The following is a 23224-nucleotide window of genomic DNA, read 5'->3' on the forward strand; positions in this document are numbered from 1 at the left end:
CATCATCTATTGATCTGCCAGATCTGAAGCCGAACTGGTGTTGGCTCATACCCCTGGGAGCTCTGTGTGTTTGCAGGCGCTTACACAGTGCTTTGGAGGTTTCCCGTACTGTAGGTACCCTGCCCAGCCGTAAAGGACCGTTCAGTAACGTTGCTAGGTAGGTGGTGATCTGCGGTGCTAGTTTTTCAGTGTTTCCGAGTGGATACCATCTGGTCCAGGTGCTTTTTTGTTTTTGAGCCCTGAGATTGCTAGCGCAACCTCTTCTTGCGCAAAATGACGGGTGACAGTTGCAGCGTTGTATGGTGTGTGTAGGTTTTCTCTCAGTGTTTCATGGTATTGTGTGTCTGTATCGATAACGTCGTCAGGGAGCAGTTTCTACAGCAGGAACTCCGCTGTATTCCTCCATCCCCTCGTCATCGTGCAGTCATCCTGCCTCAGCGTTCCCAGAACTAGTGGCGTTTTTATCTTCTCTGTCAGTATTTTGTATGGTCCCCCCCATATATTTTGCTCTGTTTGTGTTGTTACAAATAGCTCCCATTGTTGTCTACGCGTGTTGTATAGTGTCTGTGTATATGTCTTGTGCATGCCTATATGCTTCGAGTCTTATTCGTCTGTCCCTATCCGCTATCGCCCTTTGATATAATTTTCGTTTGCGTCTTGTATGAGTCTCGTGACTGGTGAGCAATTTGTGTTCTTTGCTGTCGGTATTGAAGTGTTTTGTGCATGTTGTATCACCTGTGTTAACTTGTGTGCTCTATAATCGATACTTCCATTGATGTTTTCTAGATCGTGTCATCGGATAATTTCCGTTAATTTGTTCCAGTCTGCTTTGTGCAACAGCAAGTGTCTGGTGTGTGGTTTGGTCATTGTGTTCTGAGTGTGAGTTAGTGTGTATGTTACGACATTATGATCTCTTCTGGTTATGTTGTCGTGTGAAGTCCAGTTTGTTACGTATGCCATTGCTGCATTATTTGCTTGTGTGAAGTCGATATTACTGCTCGTACCATCGAACCCTGCATATGTTGGTATAGGTCCTCCCGTATTCATTACATGTAATTGTGTTTCTTGTATTAGATCGGTGATTATGCGTCCTCTGTCATCTGTTCTCAGTTCCAGAGGGTCGATCTGGAATTATGTCAGCACTTATCACTAATTTTTTGCCTCTGGCATACGTTACTAGTTCTCTGATGTAGTCTGCGTACGGCTTTATTTGATGGCTGTATTGGGCGTACATGGATGCAATAACCCATGTGACGTTCCCGTTAGTTATCTCTATGGTAACCAAGTGTTGATTGCATAATTGTGTTACCTTAATTATAAGTTCTATTTAGAATTACTATTGCAGCCTTACAGTCATTGCTGCATGTTATTCTGGTACCATGTTTTGGTAGACATACGAGTTGCTCGTTTCTATTATAAGGTTCTTGTAAGCATATGATGTCTGCCTGCAAGTCTTGTGCTATTTTAGGGATTTCCGCGCTGACTGTCGTACTGTTTTTTGTTTTATGTTGTAAGATATTCATTTTTTGTCTATGTTCACTCAACGCAACAACCAAAAGTGAGCGCAAAGCACTTTCAGTATCACGAAAATCTGTCATGTAAATATGGGCCAAAACTCGAAGGTAAAGTTGTTTGACTTGTGATTTACCTCTTGAGAAGCATTTCCACCTCGAAATCATGACCATAAAATGGTTTAAATCTATTGTCAAACACGAGGGTAGAATTACTCGTTAGTGCAAAACAATATGACTATAAAACCTTTTCAAATAATCTGTTAAGTCCGAGCAATTGGCTATTGCTTTAGAAATGGCAACCAACAAAGCCTTACCGAAATCAGTTACCATGATTTTTGGTTTGGGAGTTCCAGACTGACGATTTCCATAAAGAAAAATGACAAGAATGATGCATCATGCCTAGAGGATATCATCTGATAAGTTGGGCAACTGATTAATGGTCGATTGATGATATTTGGATCTTTAATAGTGACGCTTACATCGCGGATGCACATGTACTCACACAGGTATATGTACTTTGACTTAATTTTCACACAGGCAGTCCTGTTTGACAGATCCCCAAATCGTGAAATAACTCGAAATACAACGCCACCTGTAACATCTACTGAATCGTATTCACTGCTATTGATTTGATGACAATATTTGTGCAACTGAATTTGATCTTTGAGCCAATATATACAGAAGAATGGGTCCAATCCGATTGCGTGAATTTCGTCCCGATGGGTTGTATGTTTTGCGATTTGCAGGTTTTCAACAGGCTTACTAGTTGTTACACCAAATCGTTGGTCCCTTTACTCTTCTTTGGCCTTTCTCAAGACATCAGCATTGGGTAAATTTGGAGGAATCGTGTCTCCGAAAGACATATTTTTCGCTTAATCGTTTCGCCAAAGAGCTGCAGGAATCCTGTTATCAACCAATTTAGCAGCTACCTGTTGTCTTTTCGTGCTACGAAGTTGCCTTCTTTTCAGGTGAATACCATCGTCTAAAAGTCTGCAGTTTAGAATAATATCGTTGTCCTTTTTTCGCATCTTCAGAGCAATCCCTTCGAAAGTGGCTCCGCATTCTGTACATCTTCCTTTAATCTTCAAGAAGTACTTTCAACTTGAACATTCACAAACTTTCGCGTATTTGAAAGAAAAGGCACATGGAATTTTGTGATGTTCATAAATTTGATCAGCCATCAAATCGGTCCATTTCCCTATTTCCAGTCTTGAAAGCTTTCCAAGTTTCCTCTTTGTTGGTTTTACGGTAGACCATTTTTTCTGCTGACAGTAGTAGGTCAAATTGCTTTGTCATGTCCTTGTTGCACGAAGAACCAAAAGCATTCCACGACTCGTCTTTTCTGTCGTCGTCTTTTTCTTCAACGAAACATTCCAGCCTGAAGGTGTTTCTAACAAAAGTAAGCAGATCATGACGATCATCTTTAATTTAAATATGCTTTGAAGACATTTTCGGACAGTTTTTGGAAGACCGGATGAGACGGAGTGAATTGAATGCCTGTATCATCGACTACTTTAAATTCCTCCATGCTGAGAAGACGTTTCAATCCTGGTACATTGTACATTTTTATGGGTATTTCGGTTCATAAATATCACTTACACAACAGGCAGCGACTGCACGAGAGCTCTGACTGAACGAGCATAATGATTATTCGCATGAGTGTGAGTAGTTTTGTTACGTTTAGTCATTAGGGGCAGATCAGGGAGCGAAATGCAGCAGTGGCGGGCGCCTTCACACGACGCGGCGCGCGTTACCCAGAAAGTGCAGCTGTTGCTGTCGTTAGCTTTGATGCTACCTCTATTGTAACTGCTACGCTGACGTCACTTGCCGATTGTTTAAAAGACGCAGTTCACGTGTTCATTGTTTCCAGATGTAGTGCCACGAGGTTTGCATGGCTGCTGTGCTTTGTTTATTGTTTTTTGGTCTTGAGAGGTCTCAGGGACGTGTCATAGTTTTCATTATCCTTCCATCGGGCGCAGCTGTTCAGATTGATACATGTCGAAATTTTCTGTAAATTACTTGTCAACAATTGGCAGCACTGCCGCCTTCTCGTTATAGCTTCCCTTCTCTGTATGCCTTTCATTGTTGTATGATTCAGTATGGACGCTAATGCTCTCCTGATGATATGAGCCGATTGCTCGTTTTTATCCACTGTGCCCTTTCGCATTTCATTTCAGCAATTAATTTATCAACGTAGTAAGTAGTACAAAGCTGGTCCAGAATGTAAAATGCACTTGAATTCTGTTTGAACTGTCTAATGGTCAGTGTCCGCTGTCTGAACGTCAAATATCAGATTAATACACTGCGCCTGGTTGCGTTATTTTATAGGAATTTTATTATTTTTATGTGGGATGTAGTAGATCATGTTGAAGAAATCCAAAGCATATTGTTCGAAGAGGATAATATTATTCGAAGTTTACCTGGACCAACAGACGCAGCCAAAGCAGCCTTTGTGATGCTGCAATTGCCTCATAGATGGCAATATTTGTCTATTGTAGTTTTGTATTCCAATCAGCAATTTGATAGCGTCAAAGCTTCATTTCAGCGTGAGAGAGGCGTAAAATCAATAGATGTTATTGAATTGAAAGCGTTCATCAGTCTCTTGTTTTAAATTTTTGTTAACAAAAGTAGCAGATGAATCCTGGAAGATCTCTGTGGAGGTGAATGGGATGGCATTGAAAAATTTCACCTCGCAAATGAACGTAAAACGTTTGAAATTTATTGTGGGGTGTCTTACATTTTACAGTCGCGCTATTCGTGATGAAAGGAGACAATTGGAGAAGCTAACAGCAATTCGGGAAATATTTACTGTTTGTACCCAACTACCAAAAATCTTATACAGAGAAAATGTTACAGTAGACAAGAAGCTGGAAGGATTCTGTGGAAGGTGCAGTTTTCGGCGATATGTACCTATCAAAACAAACAAATATGGATTTAAAATCTATGTTTTTGTGGATTCTTACGTATTTTACCTGTACAATTTGGAAATATACTGTGTTGCAACCAGAAGGATTTACCAACTGAGCAATAAACATTTTGATGTTGTTCTGTGACTGTGTAAACCTATATATCAGTCAGGTCGAAATGTGAAAGTGGACAACTGGTTTACTAGTACTGGAATGATAATAGAGCTGTGAAGGGAGAATTTTTCTTTTGTTGGCACGATGAAGAAAAACAAGCGTGAGATTTCTCTAGAGTTTGCTATCAGTAAAAGGAGGACGGCCCAGTGTTCCTGTTTTGGCTTCCACAAGACTGAACTCTGGTTTCCTCCGTACCTAAAAGGGGGAAGTGTGTGATCCTGGAATCACGTTTGCGTGAAGATAATTCGATAGATGCTGACTCTGTAGTTGAACGGAAGCCATCCATCGTAAATTTTACAATAGCGTCAAGTATGGTTTCATTTCACAGCGCATAAGCTGAATACTTTGCGCAACGCCGCAAGAAATGTGCGTCGTTGGTCAATGGTTATATTTTTGTAATGATCAATACGGTTGGAATCTATGCACAAGTGATTTATGGTGGCAACAGTTAGAATTGTATCATAAGGAAAGGGTCCTGAATCAGCTATGTTATACGTTGTTTTCTTGGCTATATTCTGCAGAAGTATTGAAATTTTGTACAACGAACTCTGGAACTATGGCATATCTATCAAGAACTCTGAAAAAAAAAAAAATGCATTTCTGAAGAAAAGGGTGCCAACTTCACAGTAAGTGAAAAGATTTTCTCCTTAAATTGCAATTATCTCGCAAACTATTACCTGGACAAAAAAGTGGTACTAGGATTTTCGATTGAACTCTTGGAGTTCTGTTCACAACTATCATAAGAACTGTCGTACGAATATATTTATATTTTCTGTAGAAAGTGTGTCCCACATTAAATAAATTTCTCATATACTATTATCACCATAGAAAAATGTTATTGGGATTTTCGATAGAGCTCTTGGGGTTCTGTTCAGAACAGTCTTCAGAACTGTTGTACGAGTTAAATTTTTGCGAAAATTGACAACGAATGTTTTCGATACGAAAATGTTTTTCAGTATTGTTGCTTTCTTCGTTACATTCTGCAGAACTATTGAAATTTTGTGCATAGAACTCTAGAACTATGGCACATCTAACAAGAAGCGTGAAAAAGATGTACATTTCTCGAAAAAGGGTCGCTAACTTCCCACGACTCAACGCGGCGCGCCCCGGCGTTTTGCGCGGGTCAGCCTTGGTGCGGTTGGGGGGGGGGGGGAGGGGGGCAGTGTCAGCCGCTCCTCAGGGGGAGGCGGGCAGCTGGCCCCGACTGCAGTTTGCGGGAGCCGCGGCTGTTCCTCTGTTTTGGTCGCTTTTGTGTCGTCCGTCGCCAAACTCACGAGAAAGCAACGTCAGAAAACTGCTCCTCTCTAATACATTGTGTTACGAATGAGGAATAGTGTGTTAAATTACTGAGTCGAATATTTCATTGCTCGTTATTTATCGCCGTTCTGGTCATTTAAGCGCTGAAAACCTGAGAGGGAATAACGTTGAACGAGCGGAAAATAGCGCCACATTCTGTCGGACATTGTTTCGATGTGCGAGTCCAGATTCCTTCAGAATTCTCGCACGACAGATATTTAAAATGAAAACAACACGTTATTTATTATGCCACTGCGTGGAAATAACGTATCTTCATACGACACAACTTTGCGAAAGCCATAAACTGCTGCACTTTGGCCTAAATGAGTTTTGGAACGACACGGCGTCTTCAGATTCCGTCAGCCGTAGTCATCTCCATTACGGAACCTCCAGCAGAAATGTTTCACGTAACTGACCGAATTTAAACATCCAAAATGCTTTGGTAATCCACTCGTAAAGTAGTATAATCTTAGCGTACGGTTTTCACGCAGTAAGAGAAGTATCAGTTGGAAGCTTAGCGTGTCTCGAGGAAACGGAACTGAGGGCGTTGAAATATCCGGACATTATTCAGATGGCTCAAAGCACCATGGGACTTGACATCTGAGGTCATCAGTCCCCTAGACCTAGGACTACTTAAACCTAACCAACCTAAGGATATCATACATCCATGCCTGAGGCAGGATTCGAACCTGCGACCGTATCAGGAGCGCGGTTCCGGACTGAAGCGCCTAGAACCGCTCGGCCACAGCGGCCGGCGGACATTATTCACCCAGTATTTGAGAATGAGGCAGCTTAGCGATTTGCGGTTCTCATCATGCTTTCAGAGACTCGGATATTTTTCTCGCTAACGTCTTTCCCCCTGCGCTAGAAACAATACACAACGTCAACTACCACACATTCGCTGCTCACCGTGTCAACTTCGGCATCAGACGTGGAGTTTCATTTCTTCACAGTACCGACACTATTCGCAACAGTTTGCAGACAGTATGCACACGCACGATTGCAAGTACCGGCCAAATTATATCATCGTAGGGCACACACGTGAGGGGATATGACGTCATAAACATTTAGACGCTCGAGAGACATGGCTTTGTTTAAAACGGAGTGCAAATTAACCAGACTGTACTCCAGTGCTTCATAGAAGTTGTTGCAATCGTGGTTGCGCATTAGTCGTATCTTTTGTTGCGAAAGAATGTTACCGTTTCTGACGCTGTCTCTTACCGACTTCTTCACTTGACGTTCAAATGACGCGATGAAAGCGCAGTGCAAATTTTTATGTGCAGCCTATAACGACGGTAGAATTTAAATTAGCCACTTGCAGTGCAGTAATCGTGAGAATCCAGACAGGTTTGTCATCATAGCGGCTGTGACAAAGTACGCGGAACGTTGCCACAGCGCAGTTAAAGTGAAACGTTAAAAGCGGGCTTCTTCAAGTGTGAGCTGATATAAAGTGAACACTGTAGGTAAAATTCGAATTTCTGGCACTGTTCACGTATTGCATAAAGTGTTGAGCCCTGTAATACAACACAGAAATAATACGTAATGCGACGGATTCGTTTACTGCAGCGCAAGATAGTCCATTTGAGGGAAGTATATACGCTGATCGAGTTTTATGTGAGATCTGGAAAACTGCCAGAGTTTCGGTGAGAGAGTGACTGACCATCACGTTTCTGCAAGCCTTGTGTTTGTCGTGTATGCCGTTCGTTTGGCACGCACGATTCCAGTGGATGGTTGGTTGTGTTAACCTGGTAACAGATTTAAACTCGTTTCTAATCTATTGATGTATTTCTTGTTTGGATATCCAGATTGTGAGAGACCGAATTAATACTATTGATGTGCGGAATACGAATTTGCAGTAAGTTCTCGATAAGTTTCCTGTCGTGAGGAATACATCTGTCGCTTCCGTGTATTGCCTTTTACTTAGGTATAATCTACAGATTCTGTCAAATTGAGGCAATAGTACTGAAACTTTCCGATATACTTGATCTGCCTGCCTCTTTTGACATTTTCTTTTCTTTACTTTTACGATTTAATATCGTGACAAGCCAACGACTTTAAATGCATCGTGAATGAGGCAGATGGCCACTCAAAATAGGTTTCGCATGTAGCAAAACATCAGCACGGTAGTAAGCGGACCTGGCAGAGATTCCTCAGTGTTAGCTAACATAAAGGCCTAGTGAACTAACGTCAGCTCTTCGAAAACAAAACGCATCTGTTACTGGAATACGATCGTGTAGTGCGTACAAACACGAGCACGCCTGATGCAGGCGTATCTGTGCTTTCACTGCAAGAATACCTCTCGGCAAGTTGAGCAGCGGGCTTCGTCGCCTGCAGTCGCGACTTCGGCACAGGGTAAGAACAGATACTCTAAGGATATTGCTGTATCCCGCTACTGCAGAATAATACTTCAACAATAAAACATGAACGACAGAAGAAAACAAAAATAACTTAAATTGCAGAGGAAATGCGCCATCTACAACGACACACACACTGCTCATGCAAGCGTCTGCCAATTGAAAATGTGTCAAAGGCTTTAGGAGGAGTATGCAGTGCTTCATAACAACAGATTGCCACCAATGAGCGTGAAGTCGCAACTGTTTACATTCGATTTGTTTTAGCAGTTACGCGCGGGCTCATGCGCATGCGCAGTTTGAGTAGTAGATTCTCCCGCTTCTGGCTACAGGAATGTGGCTGTTGGCTGTGCAGGCAGTCGCAGCAAGCAGCTAGATGCTACCGGGAAAAGGGGGCGCCAAATTCATACTCTTGAGCAAGAAAAACTTCACAAAACGCCTAGCATCCAGCTCTCGTTGGTCTCTAGATTATTTATATGATTTTGAAACGCGTCCCTGTAGGTCTTGCAACATTTTTTGAACACATTTTAAATTGATTTATGAATGAGTCATAAGTTGATTTTTGAATGTGTGCATAGTGTACGTGATGTGTCTGCCAGGAGAATCCTCGTCGCATCTAGAAATAAACTTTCCGCAGACAACAGGGGAGGGGGCTATACGAGCTGAACGGAGTAAAGCCGAACGGATGGATGCCAATCGCTGTCTGATTATGTGGTTGATTGGGTTTGCGAAAGATCAGCGTTGTCACAATTACTAGCGAAATCCATAGATTCAGAGTACCAGAATGGAAATAAACGAGTGACAGGAATAACAGATGATAAATATTACGTATTATCTTCTCGGTGTATCCAAGAAAACGAAATTTTGACAGAAAATTTTGGCCAGATCGCAATACCAGTAAGGACTGTTGTACAGTCCCCGGCTACCAGCCGCCTAAGTTCTATTCTCGAAGTAACGCGGAAAACGTGTTGTTCGAAACGTAATAACGTCTAACCGGAAAATAATCGCGGGATAATTAAACCTGTGATTCTGGCAGGGTTAGTGGAGTTAATCGGCGAACAAATTTTGAGAATGGCAGTAATAGCTACAGAATTGGTGATAAGATTGTTTTTTAGAACGAGGAAGGAGAAGAAACGGGGACATCACACAAATTATGGAAGAATAAAACGATTCCAAATCTGTATCAAAATTTCGTAATACTACTTTCCGATCTCGTGCTTGAGAAGCTGGTGCGTATGAATGGAATGTGAAACTATTTCCTAATATAAAGCTTTTTGCTTGTAGTAGGCCTAATAGGCATATGATATTGTTACTTATTGGATTATATTCTGTCGTGTTATAAAAATGGCCATTTGTGCCAAAAGTGTCTCCTTTATTTGGTGCGTTACAAAATTGCTACCATATTAGAAAGGCTTGTTTTGTTTTATCCAGCAGACAGTGACAAACTAGATGTAATCAGATCGAGAAACCACACCAGCCTTGAGTATTATTTGTATTAACAACTTTTTTAGTATTAGATAACGATATTTCGATTTTTCATGTAGCAAAACTTTTGACGAACTTAGAGGTAATAGATTCTTTCGTAGAAAGGAAACCGCGCAATGTAAAGCTGTAGCAAGATTTGAGAAAAAAATTCTAGGAGCCAAGGTTTGAAGAAATGTGTAATTTCTTGTTTATCTCTTGTCAGTATTGGCTTTATATATCCTATATTTAATTTTATGTCACACAAAACAGCAAATTATAAGCTATTAGGCAATAAAGAGTTCAGATTTTCTGAAGAGTCCTCCTTTCCTCGATTACAAACAATCCCATCCGCCATTAATTGAGATTTTTTTTTAAGGAGGGGCAGGCTGTCTTACATTTCCTCGAATACATATGTTTGAGACTTCTCAGAAAGATGTACGCTTCAAGATGGACATCTTTTGAAAAGTCGATTTTTTTAAATATTGACCCGGTTCGCTAGTATCTTAGATCCGGGGCTGACGCGCAGAGCAGTCTGAGCTACAGTGGGTAGTGTCCACGTGACCCGTGTTTACATTAAGTGATTTTGCTGTTTCCCCTTCGTTTACTGTCACGTCAAATGAAAACAAAACGGATATCTGTGACCGGGAGCTGTCAAGTGAATTAAAACACATTCACGTAATTACGGGAGGCTGAAATATGTCATTAGTTTCAGATTTTATTTTATTTCTACCTTTCTGACAGTCAAGCATTAATCGCCTTGCGGAACAATGAAGTTATTTTTGTCTGTTTGCTAAAGAAATTAGGCTTCTGTTAACTTTTCCCGCAGAGGCAGTCAATGTATTTGAAACGAAATTTTTAATTCCACAGTACTGGCTCGTTTCAACTGTTCGCTGCATTTCAAGTGCACGTTTTCATTTTCCAGCACGGATGCCATTATGCCATAATAAAGATCCAAACATGATAAAATACAGTACTGGTGCTCCAAGAAAATTTACACCCCGAAAACCACACTGAAAAGCTTAATATCAGGTCGAGGTCTATTTCATTGGGAATCTGGACATACGAATGTGCCCTTTAAGTATGCACTTTAAGTGTGCACATTTTAATATGGTTCACGAAATTCCGATGCTCTTGCAGTATCCTGTTTCTTTTATGACATAATGTATGATCTTTCAATGTTTTACACGTACGTACATACGGGCTTCTACGGCATGATAGCTGCACAAGCGCGGTATCGCCTGTTATCTGCGCTCTCTGGCAACTGCTGAAACGAACCTATTTTTAACAGGTCGCGGGAAACTATTGCGAATGGTGGTTTCAAAAGCGTTACTTTCAAAGTACGAGGGTTATTCCAAAAGTAAGGTCCGGTTATAAAAAAAAAAATCAAAACTAAAATGTTTTTTCAAAACAATTGTTTTATTTACATTCCTTACATCTTTATCTATTTTTCTACATAACTTCCATACGTATTTAAACATTTGTCACATCGTTCAACAAGCTTTTGAATGCCCATGTTATAGAAATCGGCCGCCTGTGACGATAACCAGTCCTTAACTGCTTCTTTCACTTCATCATCTGTGTCGAAGCGCTTGCTGCCGAGAAACTCCTTTAAGTAACGGAACAGGTGGAAATCACTTGGCGCCAGGTCCGGACTGTAAGGATATCGCTCCAAAAAATCAAGAGCAAAAGCCATTCTTTTCATTCGTTGGGGCTCAGTAAGCAGCCTGGGAACCCAACGGGCACACAATTTGTGAAACTTCAAATGTTCAGACACAATTCTGTACAAAGTTGTTCTACTCACATTCGGAAAATGCATCTCTACGTCTGTAATAGTGAATCGGCGATCTTCACGAATTTTTTTGTCAACCGCATTGACCAAATCGTCTGAAATCACTGATGGTCGGCCACACCGTGGTTCATCGTGCACATTATCCCGTCCTTCATTAAAAGCTCGCACCCACTTGCGCACTTTACTGTCGCTCATTATGTTTGGACCGTACACTTCAGTAATCTGCCGATGGATTTCCGCCGCTGAATTGTTTCTTGCAGACAAAAACCGTATCACTGCCCTTACTTCACAATCGGCGGGCTGATCAATTGTCTTAAACATTGTAAAGTGACACTGTGAACTACACTCAGCAACAGTAACAAAGCGAATGGCGGCGTTTGACGCGCAAGGCTTGCCGGGAGTCGGCGCGCATGCGTGTTTTGTCATTGGCGCCAAATTTCAATAGTTACGGCGAATCGGACCTTACTTTTGGAATAACCCTCGTAAATATCCTTTTACGTAAGTTGAGCTGTTGTTGTTGTTGTATTCACTCCTGAGACTGGTTTGATGCCGCTCTCCATGCTACACTATCCTGTGCAATCTTCTTCATCTCCCAGTACCTACTGCAATCTACATCCTTCTGAATCTGCTTAGTGTATTCATCTCTTGGTCTCCCCCTACGATTTTTACCCTCCACGCTGCCCTCCAATGCTAAATTTGTGATCCCTTGATGCCTCAAAACATGTCCTACCAACCGATCCCTTCTTCTAGTCAAGTTGTGCCACAAACTTCTCTTCTCCCCAATCCTATTCAATACCTCCTCATTAGTTACGTGATCTACCCACCTTATCTTCAGCATTCTTCTGTAGCACCACATTTCGAAAGCTTCTATTCTCTTCTTGTCCAAACTGGTTATCGTCCATGTTTCACTTCCATACATGGCTACACTCCATACAAATACTTTCAGAAACGACTTCCTGACAAATCTATACTCGATGTTAACAAATTTGACTACATTCCATTATCCTCGTTTTGCTTTTGTTGATGTTCATCTTATATCCTCCTTTCAAGACCCTGTCCATTCCGTTCAACTGCTCTTCCAAGTCCTTTGCTGTCTCTGACAGAATTACAATGTCATTGGCGAATCTCAAAGTTTTTACTTCTTCTCCATGAATTTTAATACCTACTCCGAATTTTTCTTTTGTTTCCTTTACTGCTTGCTCAACATACCGATTAAATAACATCAGGGAGAGGCTACATCCCTGTCTCACTCCCTTCCCAACCGCTGCTTCCCTTTCATGCCCCTCGACTCTTATAACTGCCATCTGGTTTCTGTACAAATTGTAAATAGCCTTTCGCTGCCTGTATTTTACCCCTGCCACCTTCAGAATTTGAAAGAGAGTATTCCAGTCAACATTGTCAAAAGCTTTCTCTAAGTCTACAAATGCTAGAAACGTAGGTTTGCCTTTTCTTAATCTTTCTTCTAAGATAAGTCGTAGGGTTAGTATTGCCTCACGTGTTCCAGTGTTTCTACGGAATTCAAACTGATCTTCCCCGAGGTCCGCTTCTACCAGTGTTTCCATTCGTCTGTAAAGAATTCGCGTTTGTATTTTGCAGCTGTGACTTATTAAACTGATAGTTCGGTAATTTTCACATCTGTCAACACCTGCTTTCTTTGGTATTGGAATAATTATATTCTTCTTGAAGTCTGAGGGTATTTTGCCTGTCTCATACATCTTGCTCACCAGATGGTAGAGTTTTGTCATGACTGGCTCTCCCAAGGCTGTCAGTAGTTCTAATGGAATGTTGTCTACTCCCGGGGCCTTGTTTCGACTGAGGTCTTTCAGTGCTCTGTCAAACTCTTCACGCAGTATCTTATCTCCCATTTCGTCTTCATCTACATCCTCTTCCATTTCCATAATATTGTCCTCAAGCACATCGCCCTTGTATAAACCCTCTATATACTCCTTCCACCTTTCTGCCTTCCCTTCTTTGCTTAGAACTCGGTTGCCATCTGAGCTCTTGATATTCATACAAGTGGTTCTCTTATCTCCAAAGGTCTCTTTAATTTTCCTGTAGGCAGTATCTATCTTACCCCTAGTGAGATAATCCTCTACATCCTTACATTTGTCCTCTAGCCATCCCTGCTTAGCCATTTTGCACTTCCTGTCGATCTCATTTTTGAGCTATGTGCAAGAATGTACCATGAATTTATCAAATCACGGAGCGCTTGACTCTCATTTAAAAATCAACTCTTTGATGACGAGCCAGTCAGAAGAATTTTGAACCCTGAAGATAAGACATTTATGTCATTAAAAATATTACTTGCACATATGTGTGATACATCGTAAAGTGTAACACGCGCAAAAAAGATCAACAGTATATGCGAAAGCTTAGCTTCTCCTGCAGCTTGAGACCAATATTATATGTGAAAGCTTTGCTTTTCTTGTAGCAACACTATGTATATTAACTTAAACTATTAACTTTCCCTGTCTGTGTGTTCGTGCTACTTAACAGAGGTGTTGCTGTTGGCTGACTACATCAAGTGTCCTATGGTCTGAATATCTGCTGTCATCGGCTGGCGAGATTACGTGACATGAGCTGTGACTGGCTTACAAAAGCGCATCGCAATCTCGATTTCAATGATTCGGAAAGTAACATGCGGTGTTTGGTGGAATTCCAATGTGTGCTGTCGTAATACGAAAATACGCAGCGTACATGTTGCTGCACATCAAAGATGTTTCCAAATCGTGTCGTTTTCCATGAGTTTCGTTTTCTAAAGTGCCTGGAAATTGTATGCCCATGTATAAAACTATAACCATTCAAACGATTGATAAGGGAAAATATACTGTCACCCGGGAGAAAGTGTATTTTTAACCGGGAAATTCGGGAATTTTTTTCCTTGTCCATGTATACACACTGATTAAATTAGAAACAGTGGTGAGATAATTGTCGGCTCTTGCAATCTTCCGAACTGTGCATGATGTTATTCCGAAAGTCGGATGGTATACCGCCGGACTACATTCCGCGCACCAACGTAAATAGTAGTTTCGTTGCCTCTTGCCCCCAATGATTTTAATACTGGACCCCCTATCTATTCCCTGTCGACTCCTGTTTCTTCTATGGCGTCATCAGACAGGTCTTAGCCTGAAAGAGGCCTTCAGTGTACACTTTTCATGTATCTGCTCTATGCTCACCATTTAACAATGGAATTTCCATTTCACTTTTAATGTTACTACCCTTGCTTTTAATTTCACCGAAGGTTGTTTCGGCTTTCTACATGGAGTCCGTTTTTCCAACAGCTAATTCTTTAATTTCTTCACATTTTTCATGCCGCAATCTCGCCTTACCTACCTTGCACTTACTATTTATTTAGTTCTTAAGTGACTTATATTTGTGTGTTACTGAATTTCCGTGAACATTTTGGTACCGTAGTCTCCCCTACGACCGCATTCTAGTACCCCATAACTGAGATTTTCGTCTCACTTTCCGCACTGAATTACCCGTTCAGTAGCGTCATATACTTCCTCGCCCTCTTCTTCAGCTTTCCACGTCGCCGTGTACACCTGAACTGTTGTTGTCGGTGTTGTTTTGCTGTGATCCTGACCAGAACAACCAGATCACCGAAACGTTCGCAGTAACCTGTTCCCTTGCCTATCTTCCTATTCGTAATGAATCCTACTCCCGTTATATCGTTTTCTGTCGCTGTTGGTGTTACACTTGACTCGTGTGACCAGAAATCCCTCCCTTCTTTCCAATTAACTCGACTACCCCCCACTACATCTATTTGAAGCCGTAGCAATTCCCCTCCCAGATCTTCTAACCCCCACAATATTAAAACAAATAAACACAGCCGTCGTAAACATCTCCACCTCAATCCTCACAGCTTTAGTTCTGCCAGTATCCGTCTCCCACCTTCCAAACTTTACAGAAGCTCTCCTGCGAAGCTTGCAGAACTAGCACTCCTGAAAGAAAGGATACTGGCAGAACTAAATGTGTGAGGACGGGGCGTGAGTCGTGCTTGGGTAGCTCAGATGGTAGAGCACTTGCCCGCGAAAGGCAAAGGTCCCGAGTTCGAGTCTCGGTCCGGCACACAATTTTAATCTGCCAGGAAGTTTCACCTGCGCCTCAGACTGTATGTAAAAGTCTGCCGATTCCAGACTTTGTTTAAACAGAATCGAATTGTGTGTTTGGAATTGATTGTACTGATGAAGGTGCTTCTACACGCATTGTAAGTGTGTATAAAAGTACGGGTGACTCTTCGTAACAGTTTTTTCGACGTCCTCTGGCAACAAACCTGCCGATGTATGAATAGCGTTGGGTGCAAGAGCCGCTGTGTAGCCCACAAACCGACTGCGTTTCTTCCCAAGTCCCTTTGAAGTGTGAAGAAAACATTACATTTTTCCTCCACGGTAAACCGCGCTAAAACGTGATCGCTTCTGAACGGTGAACTCTGCACTGCGTCACGCACCGTAGTGGAACACACTGCGTGGGTGATTGCGTGGATGTCGGGCAACTCGAGGCTACAGACGGGCACTGCCAGATTCTGCAAAATAAAAAAAAAAAAAATTGAAAAGGGAGGAAATTCAGTGTCCAGAGAACAGATTCCTAATGTAGTTCGACGCACTTCAAAGTGTAGCGGAAAGTACCGATCTCGAAGACTTCGCAAAGTATAAAACAGTACCGTTCGAGAATTTGAATAAATAAAGAAACGGTCTGGGACAGAGGAGAATGTAGCTTTGTAATGTTCTAATCGTGTAGAAGGTAATTAGAATGTGGCTAATAGCATTTTTGTGTTATTTAACGTCTAGTTTTGTGATCTGAAGTTTTTAGTGAGAGATAATTTCATAATGAAATGAAACATTTTTATTTTGGTTTCAGATGTGATGTAAATGAGCGTAATAACAAATTCCGTCCAAAAAGTGCGAAATGTCAAATTTTAAACGTAAATCTTCCTGATACCGTGACATTGAGTAGCACTGTTGATATGTCTAATTTATTCATCTAGCAATTAGTAATTCCGCAGTTAAATAGGAAATTTTAATATTTAGTCTTGCGTGATTAGTAGTTACAAACGGTTAGTTTAGTAAAAATTAATTCATTAATAGCATTTCAGTTGGATGATGCAGAATTCCGCCGCAGATAAAGAAAAGCTGTTTTCAGCAGCGAAAGTGGGTCCAGCAACTGAGTCCTGTGCTGCGACGTCATAGGTGAAAGTGGCTGGAAAAATCCTGGAAGTGCTCCACAGTTCTGTGCTTAACGGCATTCGCAAATTTGCAAAGTTGAATTTTTGCAGTGTTTCTGAGAACAGGATTTTACAGCTGTTGGGAACGTGGTTTCTGTAGACTGATTTTGGAGCCCTGTGACTCTGCAGAAAGTCGGGGCAGAGCAGCTGATGAGGCCGCAGTGAGAGACTTGGAAACGTGCCGCACACTGTTCTGTGGAGATGCTGCTGTTGATGGCCGTTTCAACCACTGTACACATTTCTTGCGTCGCACGCGAGACTGTAAAGACGAGTTTTGCAAAAAAAAAAAAAATAAATAAAAAAATAAAAATAATTTTTTTTTGCATTAGGCACTTTATGTATAAAAACTAATTCTAGAACTGTATCGGTGTTTTCTGCCAAGCTGTAATACAGAAACAGTACACAAAATTACTTACATGGGAAGCTGAGCATATTCGAACATTCAGCCTTGTTTTCTGTAGTTGGCTCCTGAATACGGGCATGTGGTCGGAAACCGATCGATAATAATACGAAGTGAAGTCCCATGCTTCTTGACACAGCGTAGGGGAACGATGCGGGAGACCCGCACTGCTGCAGTAGGCGAGGTCCTAGTGGAGGTGGCTTGCCGCTGCCTTCCTCCTACCTTAGTGGGGCTAAGTGGTGGTGATGAAGACGACACAAAAACACCCAATCGTCACGGGCCAGGTGAAAGTGCCTGTCGCCGCCGGGAACCGAACCAGGGACGTCGCGCTCGGGAAGCGAGAACGCTACCCAGACACCGGGAATTGCGGACAACAATAATAATGGTAATAACGATAAAAGTAGAACAAGAATAAAAATTAATGCTACGCAGCCGGTGTCGTTGGTATTCCCCAAAATGCAAACCACTGACTGTGATTCCACGTTCGGTACGTTTATTCTATAATCGTTTCTGTTGTTCGTGATTGCAGTAAGTCTCGGTCGTGAGACATAAATGGGAAGGAATTCAATGCATCCTTGTTTCTGGCATAGGCCAGGTGAGGGATACTGAGATACGCATCCAGTCCCGGAAAGGGGGGGGGGGGCACCTGTGTCGTGCAGCGGATTCTGAACTGAGCAGCACAGCGCATACTGCGGAGATGGGGTGGCCCGCCGTCGGTAAACCACGGGTAAACGAAATCTCGCACAGAAGCGTCCCACGACTTCCCAGCATTCAGACACAATTCGGAACAGCAGTACAGCCGATTCCGAAAGTCGCGGTCTCGAAGCTGGCGACGGAACGAAATGTGCGAAGCGTGAAGTACGCCGCAACGCCCCGCAGCCCGCTGCTTCGGCTGAGCCCCCACGCGCGCATCCCTTCTGCCTCGCACAGACAGACGTACGGATTCGTCGGCTCCCGCAGCTCAGCCGTTACTCGCCCTTCTCCCGTGTCTTCAGGTTCTCGTACTTGCTTCTTCACGCTCGAAGTGTCCTGAAGCAGAGGCACATCCTGATGGCTTCTCACGATATCGGGCTACCGATGGCTGTCGGTAGTTCGCTAACATTCGCATTATGCGGAAAACGCGGCCGAGTTGTCCGACCGTCGCACACTTGGCGCAAGTCTGAGCAGCGAGTGGTGTGGCCGGCACAGGTGAACACGCGGGCTGCGCCCGGCAGCCTCGTCTGCTCGCGCCGAAACGTGTTGAGTTACTGGACACCCCTTCCAGGTCCTTTGCAAATGCCACAGACCAAAAGTTGTAGGTTCGTTAAAAAAATAATCATCGAAAATCAAACGTCGAAATGTTCATGCACGGTGTTCCACAGTTGAAGTGAGACACTTGCAGAGGTCGTAGGCGGGGCTTTGGTAGCAGATTTTTTCCACAGGAACCCATAACCTGGGGACGGCTCGTCTCCGTGCCACAAGGAAAACTAGGAGCTGCTAGGCGGCGCTGTGCAGCCCTGGCGAGGCGCAGTGGCGGCTGACTGCGCGGCCGCTCTGCTAGCTCTCCCTCCCTCCCTCCCTCAAAATGGCAACGCCGGGCGTTCATAGTCGGCCAGCACCCAGACGGCCAGTAGATTTTCACGCAGTTCTTGTTTCGGATTCCTCAGTGCACCTGTGGTATAGTTGTGCAATTTACGGAGAGTTGTGTTGGCAGAAGAGCCAACACCGTCTTACTAGTAGAGGCCGGAATGCACGCGTTTTAGCTGACGCAGGCTGGCGTGAGGAGGCAAGAACTATACTGACGTGAGGTCTGGAACATGACAAGGAATTAGAATTCAGAAAGCGGACGTAATCAGCTTGATACTTAACTTTAATCCATTAATGATGAACGTCGCTCTTGACGGTATATGATTCACAATATTATCTGTTCAGGATACGTTCTTGAAGAATATGGCGCCTTGCTAGGTCGTAGCAAATGACGTAGCTGAAGGCTATGCTAAACTGTCGTCTGTACAAATGACAGCTTATGTAGACAGTGAACCATCGCTAGCAAAGTCGGCTGTCCAACTGGGGCGAGTGCTGGGAAGTCTCTCTAGACCTGCCGTGTGGCGGCGCTCGGTCTGCAATCACTGATAGTGGCGACACGCGGGTCCGACGTATACTGACGGACCGCGGCCGATTTAAAGGCTACCACCTAGCAAGTGTGGTGTCTTGGTTGTGCAAGTGTTTAGATTGGGAAAGTAGAAAGATAGATTTGCCCTGTACAATGTGAGCAACGTTTCCAAACAACTGCAAGATTTTGCGATTGGAAACTGTTTCCGTTTGAGAGGCAAAGCACGTCAGTAGTACGGTGTCTATAAATACTGAAAACATGTAGTACGCAATGTTACCCAACTGTTATGCTCTTTGGGAAAGGTACGCGGAGGTACAAAGAATCAGTACGGAAGATTTCTAGAAATGCGTTGATAATTTATTGAAAAAATAAAGAAAAACTTTTGTAAGAGGAAACCACGGTGCCGTAAAGGGTGTCTGAGGCGCAGCTTGTGCCGTTGGTTGGAGAACTATGCAGCCCGTGCGCCGCGAGGGAGAATCCCCAACGTCGCAGTCTCCGAGGAGGAAAAATATTAAGCGACGCAGCTCTTTCACCAAACTAAACGACTTGTCACAATTCGTCACGCGGACAGTCCACTCATACCTAATGTTGGCCATTGTAATTTTACACACTGTACGCTGCGAATAACAAACTGAATGCTGCCGAGTCTTGGTTTCATGGCTACACGACTCACATAATCCGGGTGTGACCAGCCAGCGCCCGTGCCCCACAGGCCGGCAGGCGGCTCTGGCTGTGCACGCGGCTCGCCTGCCCTCTTACCTCAGGCTGCACACCGGGGCTGCGCTCAACTGCCCACTCTCCCATATCGGTCATGGCTGTGAATGCTACTTTCCGGTAACTGCTGTTCTTAACGGGGATTTGTCGCAGATAAGACTCGCGGTTAACGAATTCACAACTTGTATCCCTCGGCCATTTCTGCGACTTACAAGATTTCTGCGGCCTATCACCGTAGATGTTACACTGTCATTAGGCCCAAGTAAGAAGTGAACTGTGTCACTGCAACCGATACATTTTCTCCCTTTATAGGATGTAACGTTTCAGTAACACAACTGACAAAAAGTCACACGGAATGGTATTAATATTTTCAACGATTCTTCCTCAGCTGTTACGTGCTATACGAAAGAAACGCTTGCCCACAGACAAAATTTCATCTTAACAAAACAGTCAGTATTAAGTATGTTCCACGTATGTTCTCCCGTTGGCTTCCGGTTTATATTAATCGAACAATTGTGAAAATATCAATAGTGTGATGCTGAGAATCAAACACAAATACCACACATACAACCATAGTTCGTGTTTACAATACGGATTCCGACAAAGTATCTGAGCCACATTGCCAGTATCTCAATATAGCAACAATTCAAAATATAAGTCACAACACAACTGGAAAGGTTGCCACACCGTCAGAAGTAACGTTAGTTTCTAACTTTGTGAACGAACGTCGGGCCATCGTTTACGCAAACTGTGAAACCTCCCCACACTCGACTGCTTTCGTTCCCAGAGCTATTAGCGGTTGTATAACGTGAATTATGTTGGTAGTAATTAGTAGCAGTATAAAAGTTTAATAATCCTCGTGATTTTTCCAGACGCATTTCCCACTTGGATTACTGACTGCTCTATGTAGCCATCCCCGCCTAGAAGAGATAATTGTGCAGATTAAAAACCACCCTTAAGGAATTCTCAGCCTTAATTGATAACATAGGTGTGAAAAATCAACATTGGTCCATTGTGTCATTGAGAAGTCATTATGTGATTTGAAAGGGACGATAAATTAATGTGAACTACACTGCAAGTGAATTACGAAAATTGCGTTCTGATCTTCCTTCCCATATCCCAAAATTTTGTGCCGTGTGTTTACTGAATGAGACTGGGCAGTGTGTGATGCTAATCCGTCCGTCCCTCCCGCTTTGAACGTCCACTGTGGCGGCAGTGAGACCTGTAGGTTAGGTGGGAAGGTTGATGGTGTGCAAGTGAATCTCGCAGTTAAAACCTGACATTAGCAACAGTATTAGTGCAATATTTGAAAAGTGTTAATGCAGTATTTGAAAATGCAGACAAAAGTTTAACTACGTATTATACTGTTCGAAAAGAAAAAAAATATTCGTCTTTTCAAAATGGTCGTTAAACGTTTTGGTAAAACTTACTTAGTAGACACGAGATTGCATTATAAGTGACGTACAAGATATGTAATACGCATCAATATACTCGTCGGAGACTCATCCATGATGTCTTTCAAAGTTTCCTGCAATTCTAGTTGGCGAAGAGTGTGTTTAAATATGTAACGAAAATTCCAGGCTACGCCATATATCTGTCTGTCAACACAACCTTTATTCCGTCTTCACATTTGTCGGCTGCACCAGTTCTCAACGCAGCATAAAATTTTTCTCAGAGCTAATCAGCTTCTTAGCTGATCTCTTCCACCGTAAGCATATACTCGTAGTATATCCACATCGTGACACACCAGGTTGTTAGGACGAAGTACGGACGCACGGCAACAGGTGGCATGCGGCATCTAATGTCGGCTGCGCGTTTTAGTTGCAAGTTGCGACTTGTCACCCAAATCGGAGCTGGACGGGAGGTTCACAGGAAGAAGTACGAAAGTAGGCCAACAGATGGCACACGGCGTTGTAGGTTGAAGGCTACTTGCGACTGAAATCGCAGCCAGATTCTGTAAAGTTTTTACTGTGATACCTGTGGGTTCTCGGTCACTGTGACGTATAAGAATACGCGATTTCTTGCCCACCCCTGCTACCCTCGTTCACGACTGGTACGTCGACGCGCTGTCACGTGGCTCCCTCTGTTCCCCTTCCCACGCACCTCGTTCCACTGCTTGCTGCTGATGCGTCAGTCGACATCACGGTGGGCCGTACTGCGGTAACAGGATGGCCGAGTACACGTTCGCACACTGCACCGATACGTTGTTAATTTACGGTGGAGCTCAACGTCTGTACCACGAGTACTTCCCAAATATTGTGATGAATCCGTCGAATTCCGTTTGCCAGGCTAGTGCAGCGGCTGCGGGAAAGAGGCGATTCCACGACATGTGGCAGGAACTCCTACTCAAGTGCACCTTTTGGAACAATTTACGTGTAGACCTCTTTGGGCTCTGAACAATTACTCAGCAAGTGTCTGCGGTAATTTCTGGGTGTGCCAGCTGAAGGAATTCTCCGTCGTTTCACGTTTTGCACAGAGCCGTAGGTGCGCCTGTTTTTTTACAGGCTCTGTATTTCTCTCTCTGCTGGTAGTCGTCTGTCCAGGTACTTGACTCTAAAATTTCGCCAATTGCTTAACCGAACCTGTCCTCACATATGATTCCACAATTTATTTCTTCTATAAAGTGTCATTTTGCAGACCGAAAAGCTCGTCCAACTTCAATGATGGAATAAACTGAAATGCTGACAGAAGAATTCTAGCAGTTGATGATTTGATTATAACAGCTGTAAACATTACCCAAGTTATTCTTCCACCTTTTCCGTCACGTCATTTCCTTCCCGCATAGCGTAAGCCGTACCACCGAGAGCAAAGTCAGTAACAATAGTGGTACATTCAGCGAATATACGCTAATGAACAGTGAAGAGCAATCTGATGAATAATGTCCGTCTTTCATTTATATTATTTAAGATTGTACTTGACACCAGGTTTTACTGCTTTTATTCATAGATTGACATTCGCAACATCTGTTATCGGTGTGTGGCTTCGCCAGGTAAATGTAAGCAAGGGTTATAGGTGCTAAACTACGATAAAAATATAATTATTTTCATGAGAAGGCCGTACCTGTTTATTAATAACTTGTCAAATTGTGGTTTTGTTTTTTAGATACAAGTAACCAACTCGTTTCCTAATGGAAGGCAATTTATGATCTTAGTTTTCATGCTCACCATTGAAAAGTGCTAATTTGTATACCTAGGAAGTTGCGAATGGCACTAAGAATTCTAAAGCTTCGCTCTCCAGCTGTGGATGTATTCACCTTTCCTCTTCATGCAGAACACGTGAATCTGTAACGAATTAAATTTT

The sequence above is a fragment of the Schistocerca nitens genome, chromosome 11 (genome assembly GCF_023898315.1).
Source record: "Schistocerca nitens isolate TAMUIC-IGC-003100 chromosome 11, iqSchNite1.1, whole genome shotgun sequence".
Taxonomy (NCBI): Eukaryota; Metazoa; Arthropoda; class Insecta; order Orthoptera; family Acrididae; genus Schistocerca; species Schistocerca nitens.